Consider the following 19,726-nt stretch of genomic DNA (forward strand, 5'->3'; position numbering starts at 1 on the left):
CCAGTATAGTGGGTGCCCTATAATTTACAGCTGGAATTCTTGTCCAGACATTTCATCCATTTCTTGTCCCAGTTAGAATATTCGTGAGGATTTCCATAATGTTACATGTACATTGTTAATTTGACATGTTCAATACTCTTGTAGTATTACACAGTTGCCTTTCAGTGCCTATAAGATGTAATAATTGCTTGAAATTAAGGCTTATATTTTGGAGAAGAAAGTGTTGGCTCTGATGATGTAATGTCGAAAATGAAAATAAATTTCAACTTACGAAAAAAGATTATTTATTCTTCTAGGTTACTATATCATAAAATGTATTTATTTTGTATGATAAAGAAAACAACATTGTAAATTCCTAACTAGTTTCATACTTCTTTTTACTTTAGTGACCAACTTATTCTCAAAAATATGATGTGCATTCCACTTTTTTTTTTTACATTTTTTTGTTTTAATTTCTTTAACCTATGTCCATTCTGATTTATGTAATTAAAATTGTTAATTTATATGAGGAGAACATTTTCAACTATGTCAATGGTTTCTTAATATTTATTGTGTAAAAGACTGTTTTTTTATTTACAGTTCGTTGAAAGAGATATGTTTGCATTTGTTTATAGTAGAAATTATTTATTTTGACAGCATTCCATTCAATGTGTTTTACATGTGGAAGGTTTGCTAGTTGTACATTTTAGTGGGAAATACTCAGCAGCTCCTAGTAGATTTTAGGGTTTATGATTCTTTTCTAAACATATGTATGGAATATTTTCTTCCTCTCCTTTTTTAAAAAAAACACAATGATTTGCCATGCAAACATGGAGTCAACTAGCTTACGTTGTTGAGAGGGGGGGGGATCTGAAAGACAAGAACTGAAATAAGGTTGTTTTATTATATTTGTACAAGCTCTTCAAATCAGTACTGGCTTAGTCTGAATCTTTTGTTATCTTGCCCTTTGAAAATTGACAAAATGAAACAACTTAAGTGAACTAAATAAAGGGAGTTTCACTGAGAAATATGTATTAGTTATTGTGTGATTTGTGTTTTTAATCTTATGGTGATGGTGTTTCAAAAGCAAAAATAGTAGTACAAGAACAAGTTGTAAACAATGGTACTATTATAATCACCTCTGTAATGACCACAGTATGAGTGGCGAGCTTCCATGCTCAGACTTGTAAAAGAGGACCAGACAATGTCACATGAAAAGTTCAAAGTAATAGGCTGCTGCCATGTGAATTGTAACCAGCCAATTAACTTTGTAACCAGTCTACTAGTAAAGCAGATTGAAACTACTGTAACTTGCCCACAGTCACAGGGGCATGACCATAAACTCAAAATGTATTCATTACACAAGATGGTAAACACAGTTTAATATGCCAGGGGAGAAATGAGAAGAATAAAAAGTTATACCATTATCTATTCATCACCATTTCTTTCCAAAGCATGTTTTTTTTTTTTTTTTTTTATAACTTTAAATTAATAGTAAATATATGAGATTATAGAAAGATGCTTAATTTGAACACAAGGTACAGGTATGGAATGCTTTATCGGAAACCCATTATCCAAAAAGCTCAGAATCAGGCCCGGATTTATGACAAGGCCACAAAAGCCAGAGCCTAGGGTGGCACATTTTTAGGGGTGACATGACAAAAAGCCACATCTATATTTCTGGGTGCCTACAGAGAGTTATGGAGTAGAGTTACAGAGAATAGGTAAGATATTAATGGGTGCATACGCATTGGGGGGAGGGGGAGCAGGAGACAGCCTGCCTAGGGGCACTGCTCAGAATTATGGAAAGGAGATCTCCCATACAGTCTATTTTAAGCCCTTTTCTGTGTAAGAAGAGAATCCATATTAGAGACAAAACAATGTTATTGGGTTTATTGAATGTTTAAATGTTTTTAACAGGTTTAAGGTATGGTGATCCTTCCAAATTAATGAACAATTGCTTATCTAAAGATTGAAAAGGAATTCAATGTGCTATTTTCCTGTATCTGTAATCATGTATGGACTTGTATCTGTAACCTTAGAAATGCCCCATCCTTATAATCATTGGAAGGGCTTTACTCTATAGGACCAATGTAATAAAAGTATCGAGAAAAAACAATGTGCACAAAGGTAAAAAGAGTAAAACTATTGTATAAAAAATTTTTCTTTCCACAAAATCTTACCTAAAACCTGCAAAATAATTTTGTGATCTGTCTGCCAAAATATTGTGCATGTTATAGTTTGCATCATTGCATAGTGTATATAAAAAACGTAAGTTAATATTTGCAGTCTAATAAATGTCAAAAGAATATCACACTGCAACTTTCATTACATTTTCCCAAATGTCTTTAAGGGCAATGGTACATGAAGCATACATACAGCAAAGAGGAAAATTGCAATGCAAAGCAATATTGATGATCCAGTCTGTAGTCTTATTGATTCTCTGCTTGGTTTGAGCCTGACAATAAGACTGTTACGAAACCTGGACTATTTAGCATACAGGCCTAATATATACAGCCCCCTGCATTAGATATACTGTCTGAAAATGTAGTGGGTGTCAGTGTTAACACACATTTTTGGGGTTGGGCAGCAAAGATATCTTTCTCCCTTGCCCACAATTGTAGGAATGAATACACATAGTTTAAATAGCTTGAAGTTAAAACAATGTAACCATATAAGTGTAATTGGTGACACATAGTGACATACATTAATATAATAAATATTATCACACTTTTATATAAATTTAAATGAATTTAAAACTAGATATTTAAAACAATGTTCATGTCGAATATCTATAAGGACAGCATGGTTATTTAATCCAACAGTATTTTTAAGGGCTACACATCTAGAAAAGTTGTAAAGGAACAGTATTCATTTAAGCCTCTAGGAGCTACTGTGTTGAGCATTTTAATCCAGTATATCTCCCTTTGTAACAATAGTATATATATATATACAGTATATATGTATTTATATATAATATTTATACAGGCTTAAGCAGGCAATACACGGGCAAATGTAAGCTTCCACTTCACCCCCTTCAGACTAAATGGACACTTATTGGTCTTTGTGTAGGGGCCACTAAGATATCTATCAAAGTTATGGAAGATAGTTCATAGTACAAGTTGATCCAGGGACTGGTCCGATTGCCATCTTGGAGTTAGGAAGGAATCCCCCCTCTGAAGCAAACTGGAGTGGTTTCAAATGTTTTTTTTGCCTTCCTCTGGATCAAGTAACAGTTAGGCAGGTTATATGTAGACTTAAAAGGTTGAACTTGATTGGACTTGTGTCTAACTTACTATGTAACTATGTAACCATATCAATTCCTAACCAGTACCCCTCTGCTCAGGTCTTCTTTCTTCTGTTAAACTGCATTAATGAAGCTCCCAGAATCTGCTCCCTTCCCTCTTCCCTCTGTGGCTGCCGCAATTGCCTAATAGGAGCATGTGTACTGAAAACCAACCTGGTCCTGGATTCCAGTGTGCTGCAGATTCAGGGGACAGAATCTATGTGATCCATTGGCACTGTTCAGGAAAAGTAAAGGGGACCTAGGTGGGCATAGTAAGCTTTAATAAATGGGTAAGCTTTTTCAAAAATCTAGGAAAATCTAAGCAATGAGAACATTAGTTAGAGAGAAAAGAGTGTGGAAAAGAAACTAACCAAACTCATAACAATGAAAATCAAACCTCACTGTCAGTCTGTTTCTGGTTGCTAGAGTTTCTGTCATGGCATTCCAGGTTGGACCAAAATTGAGTGTGACTAATTAAATAAATAAATACATAAAAATGAAGACCTGATATCACATTGCCAAAATACTTATAGTGAGTCTGAACGCAAAAGTGAATAACTTTTTTGTTATAAATATATTTTAACATGACAAGAAATCAAAATAAATGAGATGTAAATAATGTATATCATACTTTATACTTTTATATTTGTACAAGTTTTTTGAGTAAAGTTACACAACAGAGCTGTGTTTTTGCTTTCCGCATCAGAGTCCTCAAAAGTAAATACCTGGAAAAGCAGCCCCCACAGGGTTAAAAAGTAATTATATTTCCTTTTCATCACATGAGTTTTTTTCTTACTGTTTCGAAGAAAGAGCTACTGGATGATAGAGGAAGAAATATTTCTTAAGTGATGTAGAGATTATTTGTTATTAACTGCTCTTCCAGTAATTACTATATTACTCTGTACTATTATAGGTTATAGACAATTAAAGAGCCATTTAACACTTGTCTCCCTAATAATCCTGTGTATTCTTTTAACGCAAAGCTGCGCATCACATACACAGCACATTTTTCAGACCACCAACAAGGTTATATCTGAGTTGCAATCGAAATTAACAGGTACTTTAAATATAGGTAATCCTCAGGGAGGAGGGGTAAAGAGCTTAACAAACCTGCAGAATCAATGACTGTTTAAGAACTGCCTTTACCATTGTAATAAGTAGCTATTTGCTAAGCAATAGCTGTGAAATTACACAAGAATTACACATGCAGGCCTGAAGAAGAAACCTTGTTTGCTCCAAAATAAGATACTATGATTTCAAGTTCCAGGCTATCATTTATCAAAACACACTGGGATTTATACAGAAAATGAGGCAAGGGTAATTTGTTACCCAAGTTCTTGTCTAGTTCCATAAGAGCGGACAAAGGCTATGAATGACCACCCCTGATTCCCTTTAATTAGCAATCACTTGAAAGTACTGGTGCAATTATTTAACAGCAGGCACTATTTCAGAATAATAATTGCCTGTCAGAAAAGCTTACTAGTGTTTTCAGGCAATTACCATTAAGAGTGAATGGGGGCAATTTAGGTCAGTTACTCTCATTCCTCTGAACTTAAAAACATGGGCATGGACATGGGTTTTTACTACTGAGTGCTGTTCTTAGATCTTACAGGCAGCTGTTATCTTGTGTTAGGGAGCTGCTATCTGGTTACCTTCCCATTGTTCTGTTGTTTGGCTGCTGGGGGAAAAGGGGAGGGGGTGATATCCCTTCAACTTGGAGTACAGCAGTAAAGAGTGATTGAAGTCACATGACTTGGGGCAGCTGGGAAATTGACAATATGTCTAGCCCCATGTCAGATTTCAAAATTGAATATAAAAAAATCTGTTTGCTCTTTTGAGAAATGGATTCCAGTGCAAAACTCTGCTGGAGCAGCATTATTAACTGATTCATTTTGAAAAAAATGTTTTTTCCCATTACAGTATCCCTTTAAAATGTAGCTGTTATGTCATAGTTATGTCTTTATGTCATAGTTATGTCACAAACCAATGAAATTTTGCTTTGCAAAGACAAGTGAGTCTATTGACCAATGTACGGGGGGGGGGGGAGCTGTGAAGACGAGGAATTCTATCCCTAAATCATTTGTGCTAGTTGATATATTAGATAGTTTTAAAAAGGGGTTGGGTGGCTTTTTAGCAAGTGAGGGAATACAGGGTTATGGAAAATAGCTCATTGTACAAGTTGATCCAGGGACTAGTATGATTGCCGTCTTGGAGTCAGAAAGGAACTTTTCCCCCTCTGAGGCAAATTGGAGAGGATTCAAATTTTTTTTTTTTTGCTTTCCTATGGATAAACTAGAAGTTTTAATATAGACTTAAAATGTTGAGCTTGATGAATGTGTCTTTTTTCAACCTGTCTTACTATGTTACTATGTTTTTTTTACATAATGCATCTTTAACCATGGCTTTATTTAAAACTTATTTTTCAATCCTTTTTTGTTTGTATTAAAATTTCTTTAACTTACTATACAATCAAAACATTTTAAAATGTATAATTTGGGGAGTACAGCAGTGTTAAAATTCCATGTGTCAAAGGCTTAAACGCAAGAATATATGTATGCCACTATACTATTCTTTCTCCTTACCTCGCCTAAAAAATCTGCTTTATATTTATATTTTATATTCTTAACATATACGCACTGGCCCTCTGTTAGCAATGTGTCATGTTCTTTTATGGAAGCTTCATCTTACTTAAATTATCTAGACAGAACAGTGTCGGACTGGGACAGCAGGGGCCCACCCAAAAACTTTGACCTGGGGCCCACTAATTAATCTTAGACCATGGGCCCACTCTCAGTAGTATTATTCTTCCTCTCCTCACTCAACCTCTATTCTCCTAGTCTCTTTTCTTTACATACTATAATACTATAATCTATTATTCCATCTATTTAGCCTCTTTGTTCTCATAGAAATAGGGAATGACCATGAAATAGGCCAAATGTTTGGCAGCACAAGGGCCCACTGACACCTTGGCCCACCGGGAGTTTTCCTGGTATCCCTGTGGGCCAGTCCGACACTGAGACAGAATAAGAGTAGTAGTAAAAATAAAATTTTAAAAATGTTGTCACTACACAGCTAACAACAATTACATTTTAAAACAATAATTAAAAAAAACCTTTTTTAGCATAGAACTTCATTGTAATGCTAACAACTTAATTCATGCTAGAAAATGAGGTATTGAGGCAACTATGGTCACATAACAATGCCCCAAAGTATATTTCCACAGCATTTTATCCGGCAGTATCAAAATATTTATTTCTCATGATTAAATGTTAAACTTTTCAAACAAATATTATATAGAAAATAGAGTAAAATCGATTCAACATTGCTTATTGTTAATAGGTAGACTCTCTATTAACAGTATTGGGTATATTTATCAAAGAGTGAAGTTAAAGATTACCACTTTCACTTTCACGCATTGATAAATACTCTTTTCAAAATCTAATAGAATGAGTAGAGAGTGGCGAAATTTCACTCTAGCGGACTGTGTTGATACAGTAAATATACCCCTATGAATTCTTAAAAGACTTTTACATCCTAAAATCACCTTTTCCTATTAATTTGAATGAAATCAAGAAAACATAGAATCTACAACTCCGGGGCCTATTCACAGTGATCCTCTGAACCCTTTTGCAATTTACATTCATTATTTATTTTAAGAGGTTGCTGAATATTGTCTACTATAGTACTCTCACCACTGCCCTTAATGAGCTTGCTCCTATAAAAGCTAAACGTGCTAGACCCAAACCACTTCAACTTTGGCATACTGCTAATACAAAAGCGCTCCAAAGACACTCACATGCACTTGAGTGTCGCTGGCACAAATCCCGCTCAGAATCAGACTTTTGGAGCTACAAATCTGCCCTGTGCTCTTATAACACCAGCCTATTTCAAGCCAAACAAACATACATAACTTCACTCATTAACTCCCTTTCTAAAAAGCCAGTACAACTTTTCTCCACCTTTAACACTCTCCTTTTCCCTTCTCCACCCCTCCATGCATATCTGTCTCTGCTCAAGATATTACTGAGCACTTCAAAAACAAAATTGACACTTTTAGAAGGGACATTACACTACTCAACCCCCCTAGATTCTACCACCCTCCCTCCACAATCCCCAGTCTCTCCTGTTCTCCTTCACCCTGTCACTGATGAGGAAGTCTCAAAGCTTTTGGCCTCTTCTCACCTTACCACCTGCCCGCTTGATCCAATTCCCTCAAAACTTCTCCGCAATACCAATCCTTGTCTAATCAAAGCCTTAACTCACCTATTTATCTTTCACTCTCAACTGGACTGTTTCCTTCTCAACTAAAACATGCTTTCTCGTCACCCCCCTCTATCTCTCTGCTACCTTTCATCTCTAAACTACTTGAGCGCCTAGTCTACAACCGATGAACCTCATTCCTCTCTGACAATAACCTGCTGGACCCCCTACAATCTGGTTTTAAGCCACAACACTCCACTGAAACTGCCCTGACTCGACTAACTAATGACCTTTTAACTGCCAACAATCATTTCTCACTACTTATACTGCTTGATTTCTCAGCTGCATTTGACACTGTAGATCACCCTCTCCTCCTCCAGTCCCTCCATTCGCTTGACCTTCGTGACACAGCCCTGTCCTGGTTCTCTTCTTACATCACCAATCGTTCCTTCAGTGTCTCCTACAACGGAGTAGCATCTTCTCCCCTAACTCTTTCTGTTGGGGTTCCTCAAGGCTCTGTCCTGGGACCATTACTATTCTCCCTCTATACTTCCTCCCTCGGCAAATTAATCAACTCGTATGGTTTCCACTACCACCTCTATGCTGACGATACTCAGATCTATCTCTCATCTCCTGATCTCAACCCAGAACTCATAACTCGCGTCTCCTCCCACTTGTCCGCTATCTCTACCTGGATGTCGCAACACTACCTTAAATTAAACCTCTCTAAAACTGAAATGGTTCTCTTTCTTCCAACTAACACCAGTAACATCCCAGAAGTATCCATCGTAGCTAACAATTACACTATCACCCCCTCTCCCCAGGCCCGGTGCCTCGGGGTTATCCTAGATTCTGCCCTGTCATTCACTCCTCATATCCAGTCACTTATTAAATCATGTCACTTCTACCTAAGGTACATATCCAAAATACGATCATTTATCACCCAAGATGCTGCCAAAATTCTTATTCACTTCCTCGTCATATCAAATCTAGAATACTGTAACTCTGTTTTAATTGGCCTTCCCCTCCAGAGACTCTCACCTCTCCAGTCCATAATGAACACTGCTGCGAGGCTCATACACCTCAGCAACTGCTCCTCCTTTGCCACACCATTCTGTCAATCCCTGCACTGGCTTCTGCTACCTTTTAGAATCAAATTCAAATTAATGACCCTGACATTCAAAGCACTTCATAACTCTGCCCCACCCTACATCTCTGAACTCATCTCTATATTCTCACTGAACCACTTACTACGCTCCTCTATTGAGCTGCTACTCAACTCTTCTCTCATTACCTCCTCACATGCTCGCATTCAAGACTTTGCAAGGGCTGCACCCCACGCTCTCCCACAATCTGTCCGACTTTCTCCCAACCTTTCTGCTTTCAAGAAAGCCTTTGCTTAACTACCAAATGCAACACCACATACAGTACCACATTTCTCACCCACTTAATTCGATCTTGCCCACTCCCACAACTTGTGTTTTACTCCCTTCCCTTTAGAGTGTATGTTATTTTGCATAGGCCGTTCGTCGCCTTTTGTACCGCTACTGATTGTTATGTATGTAACTCCATATGTTCTATGTATATAATTCATGTGATTTAGTTGTATAATAACATTTACTTTACAGTGCTACACAATATGTTGTTGCTATATACATACATGCTAATAATAATAATAATAATAATATTGGCATAGATTAACACTTTTTTATACTGCTAGATGGGTTTCAGCTCAACAGCTTTTTAAAAGCCCAGAGTGTCTATGCACTTTCTGGATTCACCTAACCCTAGGGTTGCTGACTTTCAGTTGAGCTAAAAGTTTGCTATTAGTATTCTAAAAATACAAATATCCCAGAAATCACTACAAATAAAAAATGAATGTAAACTGCAAAAGTGCTCAAAAATGTACCCTGCGTAATACTGCATCAACTAGATTTTTAGATCCCCTTTAAAGGGTTAATGGGGATTTTCAACACATAATTGATCCAGGGACTAGTTCCATTGTCATTTTGGAGTCAGGGAGGATTTTTCCCCCTCTGGGGCAAATTGGAGAGGCTTCGAATGGGGTTTTTTGACTTCCTCCGGACCAACTAGACGTTCGGCAGGCTAAAGTACAGTTAAAAGATTGAACTTGAACTTGTGTCTTTTTCCAACCTAACTTACTATGTTATTATCAATGTTTGCATCTAATTAAGTTAGATTTGACATAAATCACATGGTAACTGTGTGCATTTATTTTATGTATGTTAATTATCTATTGGTGCCATATTTTATAATATGGGATTCATTCCTACAGAAAAATATGTATACATAAAGGTATGAGGACTAGCTGAAAACCAAATCTGGTTTACAACTGTGTTATTTATAAAGTTATTGTACTTTCAAATTACTTTATACAAAATAGAATGTATTGTATATTTGCACAGCCGATGAACGAGAATAAGAAATGTAGTGTATCTGACCACAATGCTGTCTGGGGTATACGTGTCTGCTTAAGGCATAAATGCATCAAGCACATTTTACACTCACATTATTACCACCCATCATAATAAACCGACTGTACAAATGTTAATAGGCCTATCAAGTCCTGTGTCAAACTAGCTTAACAAAACATCTACTTATGACTTCCCATGCTTGTGCAAAAGGTCAGCCGATGACATATTGTCTATATCAGATATCATTTACTACATTCCAGCCATCGGGAACTTGGTAAGAGAACCTTTCTTTTGTGATGACATGAAACATTGTTCATTGTTACTTACAATGAACAGCAGCTTAATAAACATACATGTATTGCTTGCTGATGTATGTGAAAATACTGTCCACATAGAAAGAGTAAATCACTTGAATGAGTTAGAGCTCAATACAAATGAAGTAGAAATCATGTGAGCAAGTATCATGTTTCCCAGTGACAATAAAAAGGAGTTAACGGAGGGTCATCAACATTTTTTACTCAGGCCTTTGCATGTTTATCATAGTTAACACTAAAGCAACACCCTTATGAAACATCAATAATGAAATTACAGTTGGGCTTGCAGCTGACTTCCAACCTTATTGATATAAATATTTTTACTTTACTTCTGCAGAAAATGTCACACAATTGTGAGAATGTGATTTGCTATAGTATAACAATATAATTAGGCCATACCACCCTCACTGCAAGTGAGCCTTGCAGGACATTCTCCTAGCTTTAGCATATCAGTAAGTACTGGAAGCTATGCAATGAGCACACTATACTTGGGTCAAATTTATCATGAGTCATTTAACCTGCCTGTAAGTTTCTGAAATACATTTGAACAAAATGGAGTACCCATATGAAGTCCATGGAAACCTGGAAAAAAATCACCCAAAATCTTGTTATACAAAATTTGAGTTTAGAAGCCCAGCTCTTAGATGTTCACATGTGAGACTGTCAAATACAGTATTGTTATTTATTACCAAAAAAACAATGGCCTCCATCCCCACAAAATCCTAGGCATTAAATTTTCATGGTGAATTTTTTTGGTGGGTTTAAAAAATATTTGCCAATGGCTGGCAAATGCACGGAGTTTGTCAGGTAAAATGGGAGACCTAGAATTAATTGCATGCTCTAAAAATTATGATATAATTGGTATCACTAAGACCTGGTGGGATGAAACATGTGACTGGATTGTGAATTTAAATGGTTACACACTTTTTAGGAGGGGCAGAGGGATTAAAAAGGGTGGAGGAGTGTGTTTGTATGTAAAGCCTGAATTAAAGCCATGCACTAAAGAAATAACCATAGCTGTCACTGGTGAGGGTGTAGAATCCCTCTGGATAGAAATTTTGACTGGGCAAAAGGTTACCAAAAGATTTATTATTGGTGTATGCATGGGTGACTTCAATTATCCAGACATTGACTGGGGTAATGGGGTTGCTAAGACAGAAAAAGCTAGTAGGTTTGTAAATATGCTGAATGACAACTTTTTATTCCAGCTCGTTCAAGAACCTACTAGGAATAACTCTGTTTTGGACCTTGTAATAACTAATAATACTTAACTCATCTCTAACATTTGTGTGGGTGAGCATTTAGGGAATAGTGATCATAACATGGTCTCCTTTGAGATTCTGTTGCAGAAGCAATTCTATAAGGGAGTAACTAAAACACTTAATTTCAGACGTGCAAACTTTGACAGTATAAGGGCATCTCTGCAACAAATTAAGTGGGAAATGCGTTTCACAGGGTTAAACACAGAACAAAAATGGGAAGTCTTTAAAATGCTGCTTAATAAATATACTTATCAGTATATTCCACTTGTAAGCAAGGAAAGTCATTGCAAAGCAAAACCTTTTTGGTTCAATAGAAGCGTTGGTGTTGAGGTGGGAAAGAAAATACGTGCTTTTAAGGCTTTCAAGTTAGCTGGGACAGCCGAATCATTTATAAGGTACAAGGAGGCCAATAAATCATGCAAAGAAGCTATAAGGCAAGCTAAAATTTATATAGAAAAGGATATTACAGCAAGCAGTAAAAAAAATGCAAAATTATTTTTTAAATATGTTAATAGTAAAAAAATGAAGCAGGAAGGGGTGGAAACCTTACTATCAGAGGGGGGGGGTCAGCTGGTTGATGAAAACAGAATAAAAGCGCAGATTCTGAATTCATATTTTTCATCTGTCTACACAAATGAGGAACCAATAAGTGAAGGTTTCCTTCTTAATAGTCCCAATTCTAATAATACAACTAATGATGCATGGTTCACACATGATAAAATTCAAAAGAGACTAGAACATGTTAAGATTAACAAAGGTCCGGGGCCAGATGGTGTTCATCCCAGGGTACTTAGTGAGCTTAGCTCTGTGATTGCCAAACCTCTTTACTTAATTTTTCAGGATTCATTGAGATCTGGCATAGTGCAGAGAGACTGGTGAATTGCTAATGTGGTGCCTCTATTCAAAAAAGGATCCCGTTCTCAGCCTCAAAATTATAGGCCAGTTAGTCTGACGTCAGTGGTCGGAAAGCTTTTCGAAGGGTTAATAAAGGATAAGATACTGGACTTCATAGCAAATCATAATACTACGATTTTGTGCCAGCATGGTTTTATGCGTAATAGGTCTTGCCAGACTAACCTAATTTTTTTTTTTTTTTGAGAAGGATTTGATAGAGTGCCACACAAAAGGTTACTGGTTAAATTAAGGAATGTTTGCCTGGAACATAGTATTTGTATCTGGATAGAGAACTGGCTAAAAGATAGACTACAAAGAGTGGTATGGAACATTTTCTAATTGGACCAGTGTTGTTAGTGGAGTACCACAGGGCTCTGTACTAGGTCCCTTGCTTTTCAACTTGTTTATTAATGACCTGTAGGTGGGCATTGAAAGTACTGTTTCTATTTTTGCAGATGATACTAAATTGTGCATATAGGTTCCATGCAGGATGCTGCCACTTTGCAGAGTGATTTGTCTAAGTTGGAAAACTGGGCAGCAAACTGGAAAATGAGGTTCAATGTTGATAAATGCAAGGTTATGCACTTTGGCAAAAATAATATAAATGCAAGGTATACACTAAATGGCAGTGTGTTGGGAGTTTCCTTAAATGAGAAGGATCTAGGGGTCTTTGTAGATAACACATTGTCTAATTTTGGGCAGTGTCATTCTGTGGCTACTAAAGCAAATAAAGTTCTGTCTTGCATAAAAAAGGGCATTAACTCCAGGGATGAAAACATAATTATGCCTCTTTATAGGTACCTGCTAAGGCCTCTTCTGGAGTATGCAGTGCAGTTTTGGACTCCAGTCCTTAAGAGGGATATAAATGAGCTGGAGAGAGTGCAGAGACGTGCAACTAAATTGGTTAGCGGGATGAAAGACTTAAATTATAAGGGAAGACTGTCTAGGTTGGGGTTGTTTTCTCTGGAAAAAAGGCACTTGCGAGGGGACATGATTAAACTTTACAAGTACATTAGAGGACATTATAGATAAATAGCAGGGGACCTTTTTACCCATAAAGTGGATCACCGTACCATGCACCTCAACTTGTATCCCATGAACAGAGCCAGACCAAGCCGTTTCGGCACCCTACCCCCACTCTCCCCCTCAAGCAAGCGTGCATGCTCATTGACAACTTGCCAACAAGGGGACAATGACGAGCAGGCACTTGGGGGGAAAAGGACCAGTACTGGTTGTAGGTGACAGACAAGGTATGTATCTAGTGACTAATCATTTGCCTTATCATTTAGAGTGGTTCCTAGAACCAACCAGTGAGCAATTTAGCACTGTATTGGTCTTATACATGTCTGTTTTGTACTGTAAGTAGTTGAAATGATATCTCCTAAAGGCTTTTGATAATGTTTTGATAACTTTTAAAATTGTTGAACATCACTGATTATTGTCTTTTTTCAACCCAAATTAATTATGAAACTATGTCAGATTACCTTTCTCCCCAAATTCCTTTCAGAACCAAGATTTAAAGACTTGGGGGAATACTTACATGGAAATTTTTGCTTCAGAAGGCTCAACTTCTTCTCCATTCTTCACTCAACTACATTAAACAGCAAATGAACACTGGCGTACGTAAAGTGCTTAAAGTGGCAACATATTATTAAAAAGGTCCAAGGAAGCAAAATAAAGACAGAAAAGATCCGCTATTGTCCTAGACATGCACCTACCATAAAACAAATGTGGCATCATGAGCTTCAAATGGTTAAAAAAGTATACATAACATATATTTTAACAGTTACAACATAATCCCACATTAATATATGAAAAAACGCCAGTGTTTTGTATTTTGTTATGACTTTTTTGAATACAGGATATGTTGTCACTGACATAATAATATTGAGGATGTAGCTTCATCTTATCAATTTGTCATCCAGAACCTGGAGAAATAGACTTTGGCAAAAAGGGTAACATAGAAAAGTTCACACTTCAATATTTTTTTTTTTAATAATTTTACTTTTAGTAAATTGACGATGTCCCTGCGAATTGTCATTTTGGGGAATTTTTGCTAAAAAACAAGCTTCAATCTTTAGTAACTTTGCCCTTTGGATTGAGACAACCTAAAGAGAGTCTCCTATCTACAGATATTTGCCATGCTGGGATTCTGATTACAGTAGAAGAATAGTTCTGGCATGTAAACATTTCACAAAAAGGAATCTCTTCCCTATTTATTATTTTCTGGCTGGTATCTATGTTGGTGAAAGCGATGACCCATTTAATTTTTCAGACCACTTGCTGACCTATGTTTGCTTGTACCTTCAACATTAGGGGGCACATTTTCTAAGGGTCGAAGTGAATTTTCGAATTTAAAAACTTTGAATTTAGGTCTAAATTCAACTTTGACTTTGATTCGAAGTAAAAAAGTTCGACTTCGAAAATCGAAGTACTGTCTCATTAAAAAGGTTCGACTTCGACACTTCACCACCTTAAACCTGCCGAATTGCTATGTTAGCCTATGGGGAACTCCTAGAACCTATAGCCAACATCGAATTTGACCATATTCAGTTGAAGTAAAATCGTTTGATCTATTAAATCGTTCGAATAGTTCGATTCGAAGGATTTCATTGTGCGATCGAACGATTTTACTTGACCGAATATGGTCAAATTCCGTTCGACTACGAATATTGACGTAATGCAATTTGATGGTCGAATTTAAACTTCGAAATTCGACCCTTGATAAACCTGCCACCAAATGTATTTCACACATTTAAACCACACCCAGCCCAGCTTTGTGAGAAAGGGAATCCATATGTAGCTCCAGGCCCCTCTGGGTTGTAGTAAAGGCCATACAACCATAACAACAGTTTTCTTGCAGTGATTTCAAGAACCAATGATAACAGGGCTACAGTTTCTAGATCAGTGGTCCCCAATCAGTGGCTTGTGAGCATCATGTGGCTCCCCAACTGAATGTTACTCCCAATAACCTCAAAGCTTATTTTTGAATTCCAGGCTTGGAGGCAAGTTTTAGTTCTTAAATATCAGGTGTCCTGCAAAACAGAACCTCCTGTAGGCTAACAGTCCACAAAGGGGCTACCAATAGCCAACCAGAGCCCTTATTTGGCACCCCTGGAAATATTTTTATGTTTGTGTTGCTCCTCAACTAATTTTTACATTTGAATGTGGCTCATGGGTAAAAAAGGTTGGGGATCCCTCTTCTTTATAGTCTATAGAACTAATACTTTTGTTGCCAGCTATTGTATTGTGATATTATTGTGATTACAGTAAATTAAAACCCCAAAAATCTGTGCAAGAAGGGCAAGTTTGAGATTATTTAATGTTATATTTTCCAATAGGATTGCTACTTCATTGTATAACATATTGTTAAATGACTTATTTAATGTAATGCATATATATTTACCACATTCTGAAAGAAAAGAAAATAAGTAAAAGTGTGTTACCTATGATCTAGTGTATCCCAGTATGAATTTTAGCCTAAAGGCCTCTATGGATAAACTTACATTCTTTGGAACAACCATTTCCGATTTCTGCGCTTAGAGGAATATATGAAATTGGTTAACGATGTAAGAAAAGAATGACTCACCCAAGAGAAGCTTTGTCAGGAAATCATTTTGACATTCTATGCTTTGTAAACTAGTGACATTTCCTGTGAATGCCCATCAGAGTCTTGCAGAAACCACAGCAAAGTGCTTGTAGATCTGTAACAGGGTGGTTCTACTCTTATGAGTTTCCAGACTACTGAACAGCTTCCTATGGAGAAAACATATTTATAGAACACTGTTTTACTTTCCTCTTTTTCCTTTCTCCTACTTCTGTATGGTGTAAGATTTGCCCACATTGCATTGGCCCTTCCATAAACAAATGTAAAATTAAAAAGGAAAAATCAGGGACTACTTAATGCAGAAAACAATTATTTTTGAGCTACTTAAATAAAGAGTGTATTCAAGTTTAGAGCATTTATCTTGTAAATTATATATATATATATATATATATATATATATATATATATATATATATATATATATATATATATATATATATATATATATATATATATATAAATGGCTGCTGTTAAAGACAAATGAAGCAACCAAACTAAAACAATGCTGTGGCCAAGAAAGATGGTAAATTATGATGCATTACTAATAGTAAAGCAAAGTCTATCATCAACAACAAATGTCAACTGCAGTTTAGACCTAAGGCATGAATGGCGTCAACATAATCAGAAATGTCTGTCTTAGCTTTTGTCCAAGGCAACCATTGACCAAGCTCCTTCACCATCCAGGAGGTTGCTGTGTTGGTGTTCTGATCATTTAGGCTAATAAATATTTAGGCTGGTATTGCTAAGGCTTTTATTTGCAAACAGCTCCTAATGCTCCAGCATTCACTTAGAATACCAGCACAGGAACAACATCCCATGCAGTCACAGAGGAACATTACCTCCAGTGGAGAATGGATCTTACACAGAAGAGGGGAGAATGTGTTATGACCAAGGCTGGAACATTTGAATATGAAATACATATATAATTATTTACTATTATGATAATGTGACAAATTCATTTTGTATAGTTTGTGTTATTTGTATAACCAGGCAACTATCTGTGATATAACATATGTACACTTATTGGCAGTTATAGAGATGAGATTATTGAGTGTGTACATTTTTAGAAAATGTATGTATATTGTAAATGTGGCAATGGTCATTGCTAGAACAACTTAAAAAGCTAAAAGGCTGATTTGTTTTAGTACTTTATAGACAAAAACAAAGAAAAATTTATGGAGAAGGTGGGACTATCTAGGGTAGTAGGTAGGGGCTTTTCTTATTGAGGGGGTTTAGTTCTTTAGGTTTTTAAAATGAAAGCATATTTGTTATCTCCTTTTATCATAAAGACTTTCAGTATCAATCTAAAGCACACCTATACAACACTACAATGTAAACATTATAAAGTCATTCTTTGTGGTTGTGAAGATGAAATCTTGAACTTTTTGTCTGGTTTTGTGGGTGGAAATCAAACCTTTTTTATAAGAAATTTACACGAAAAGATCCTGCTCAGGATGCCCAGTAAAAGATATTTCTCCCTTTTATTTTAGGCATTCATTTAAGGCTTTATAGTTCTAAAAGTCCATCTATCTGTCAATAAAATTAATTATCACTGGTAAAACTGCGGATGTTTCTCTGGTGTACAGCTTGCAGCCATTTTTCTATGTTATTTAACCTTTGAAAATAAAGATAGTTAATTAAGTAAAAACATCAATGCAATGCTTGCCACAACATCTGGAACATTAAATACCAGTGAAATTGTGGGGAAAAATATCTTGATGCCATAGAACAATAAACATTAGTTATATTGTGAGAGCAACTTTATTAATAAAATCTTTTGGCTGTCTCCATAGACACTTATTTCTTACATGTTTTACTGAAAAGTAAATGGCTGTTGCAGCGCACTAGCAATTGATTGCCTTTACTATAATTAATTATCTTATTGCTGCTTCTCGCTTGGAAACAGAAGACATCTGAAATTAATACAGAAAAGTGCATGGAAAAATTAAGCATTTTTATTAAGTAGTTATATTTTTGTTAAAAATGCAGACTTTTGGCTTTATATTTGCTTCATTATTCAATGAGAACTGATGTTACTGTCAATGGGATAAACACCTTGTCTTTCTCCTTTTTTACTGGGCACTATATTCATTTAACTTTCAGGGGCATATTTATGCTATGTAAAAAATAGCGGGATATTACACCACACATCGTCTGCGATGTGTAAAAAACAGGGTGACCCGCCAGATGCAATGCAAAATAATGGAGAAGGCCTTGTGCTTTAATCTAGCTTAATATGGTTAAATACAAGCCTCTGAATCCTATTAAAAGGTACATCTTTTGCTCCAGGTTTAGTCAATGGAAACATCCAATTTGATGGTTTCAATGCAGTACATTTTTACTGTTTAGTGGTTGTGCTGATCGCAGTTTATTTGAATACAATCAGTGCAGTCCTGCTACATGAATTTACTTTATGTGTACCTGAATTATTAAATAATATGGTAATCCTATTCTAATCCTTTTCCCAAACTTTTGAATTTTGGGGCACATATGTTTGAAACGTTCTGTGATAACTATAGCAACACGTGTACACTGCAAACTATTAGGTATATGTCCCACATGACATTTTCTGCACAGGGAAAAACTTGTTACTCTTTAAAAAATTCAGGGACACCTCTAATAAATTATTGTTGCATATATTAGAGGTACAGCCCTTGTAGCTGGATTTTGTAAGTGATCTGTTAGCACTAACTGCAAGTACAGCCTTGGTTGGGTGCAGTCAGTTTCCAAAATACTCATTAAATTAAGGTATCTGCATCAACATGCTGTCATTGCACTTACAGGTATGTAAAGATGTACTTGGCACTACTTGGTCCTTCCCACCGATAGTTCAGAATTTCATCCAGTTGTGAATATTAACGCATGGGAACCCTGAAGCCAGGTCCGGACTGAGAATTAAAATAGGCCCTGGCATTTCAGGTACACAGAGGCCCAATCAGCCCACATAGAGGGCCAAACAGCCCCCACCAGCCCACTAAATACTGACTTTCTATGGGACCTTATAGCAGCCCCTCTGGCATTTAGCAGACCCCACCGATTTCCAGTCTGACTGCCTGAAGCTACCACCACCTTCGAAACCAGGCAGTAGGGTTCCCACGTGAGCCTGGGCAAATCATTGTAGCACAGTTGCACCTAAATAGACAAAGTCCAAGCACAACTGTATCAATTTTGATGCATCACCCACAATTGCATCAGACATGGTGACCACAATTACACTGGAATCAGGTGTTGGGGAAAATGTTGCATTTAAGGTAATATGAAAAGGATGAATGTGCTAAAAATAACCCCTAATGTCTCACAGAACCTCCTTGTAACTGTAAACTGTGGATTTTGGCCTGGAAATCCACATTTGTGACAAAGACCTTATAAGCCAATAAAATTCCCTTATTAGGTTGGGGTTTGATATGCTACAATTGTATTCCACATCTAAAATACATATCCCTCAGGGATATTAAATATACAAATAATTGGACCACTGACAACTTTTTTTAAATAACCAAAATATAAATGGGCAGATAATACACATATTTAGGGCATTTAGTATGCATATTTCAATGGATGATCAGGGATTTTTTTTGCATACATGTTATACATGTTATTAAATAACAAACCCTGTATATCAACAAATCTTGAAACTGTGCCCTTTGTCTGATGCTTGGAGCACCAACTAAGCTGTCCAAATCCGTTTCACAACAGCTCTAAAACACAATCTGCTCTATGTTTCTCAGTGAAAGTTGAGACAAGTCTTT

Source organism: Xenopus laevis, chromosome 6S, assembly GCF_017654675.1.
Source record: "Xenopus laevis strain J_2021 chromosome 6S, Xenopus_laevis_v10.1, whole genome shotgun sequence".
Classification (NCBI taxonomy): Eukaryota; Metazoa; Chordata; class Amphibia; order Anura; family Pipidae; genus Xenopus; species Xenopus laevis.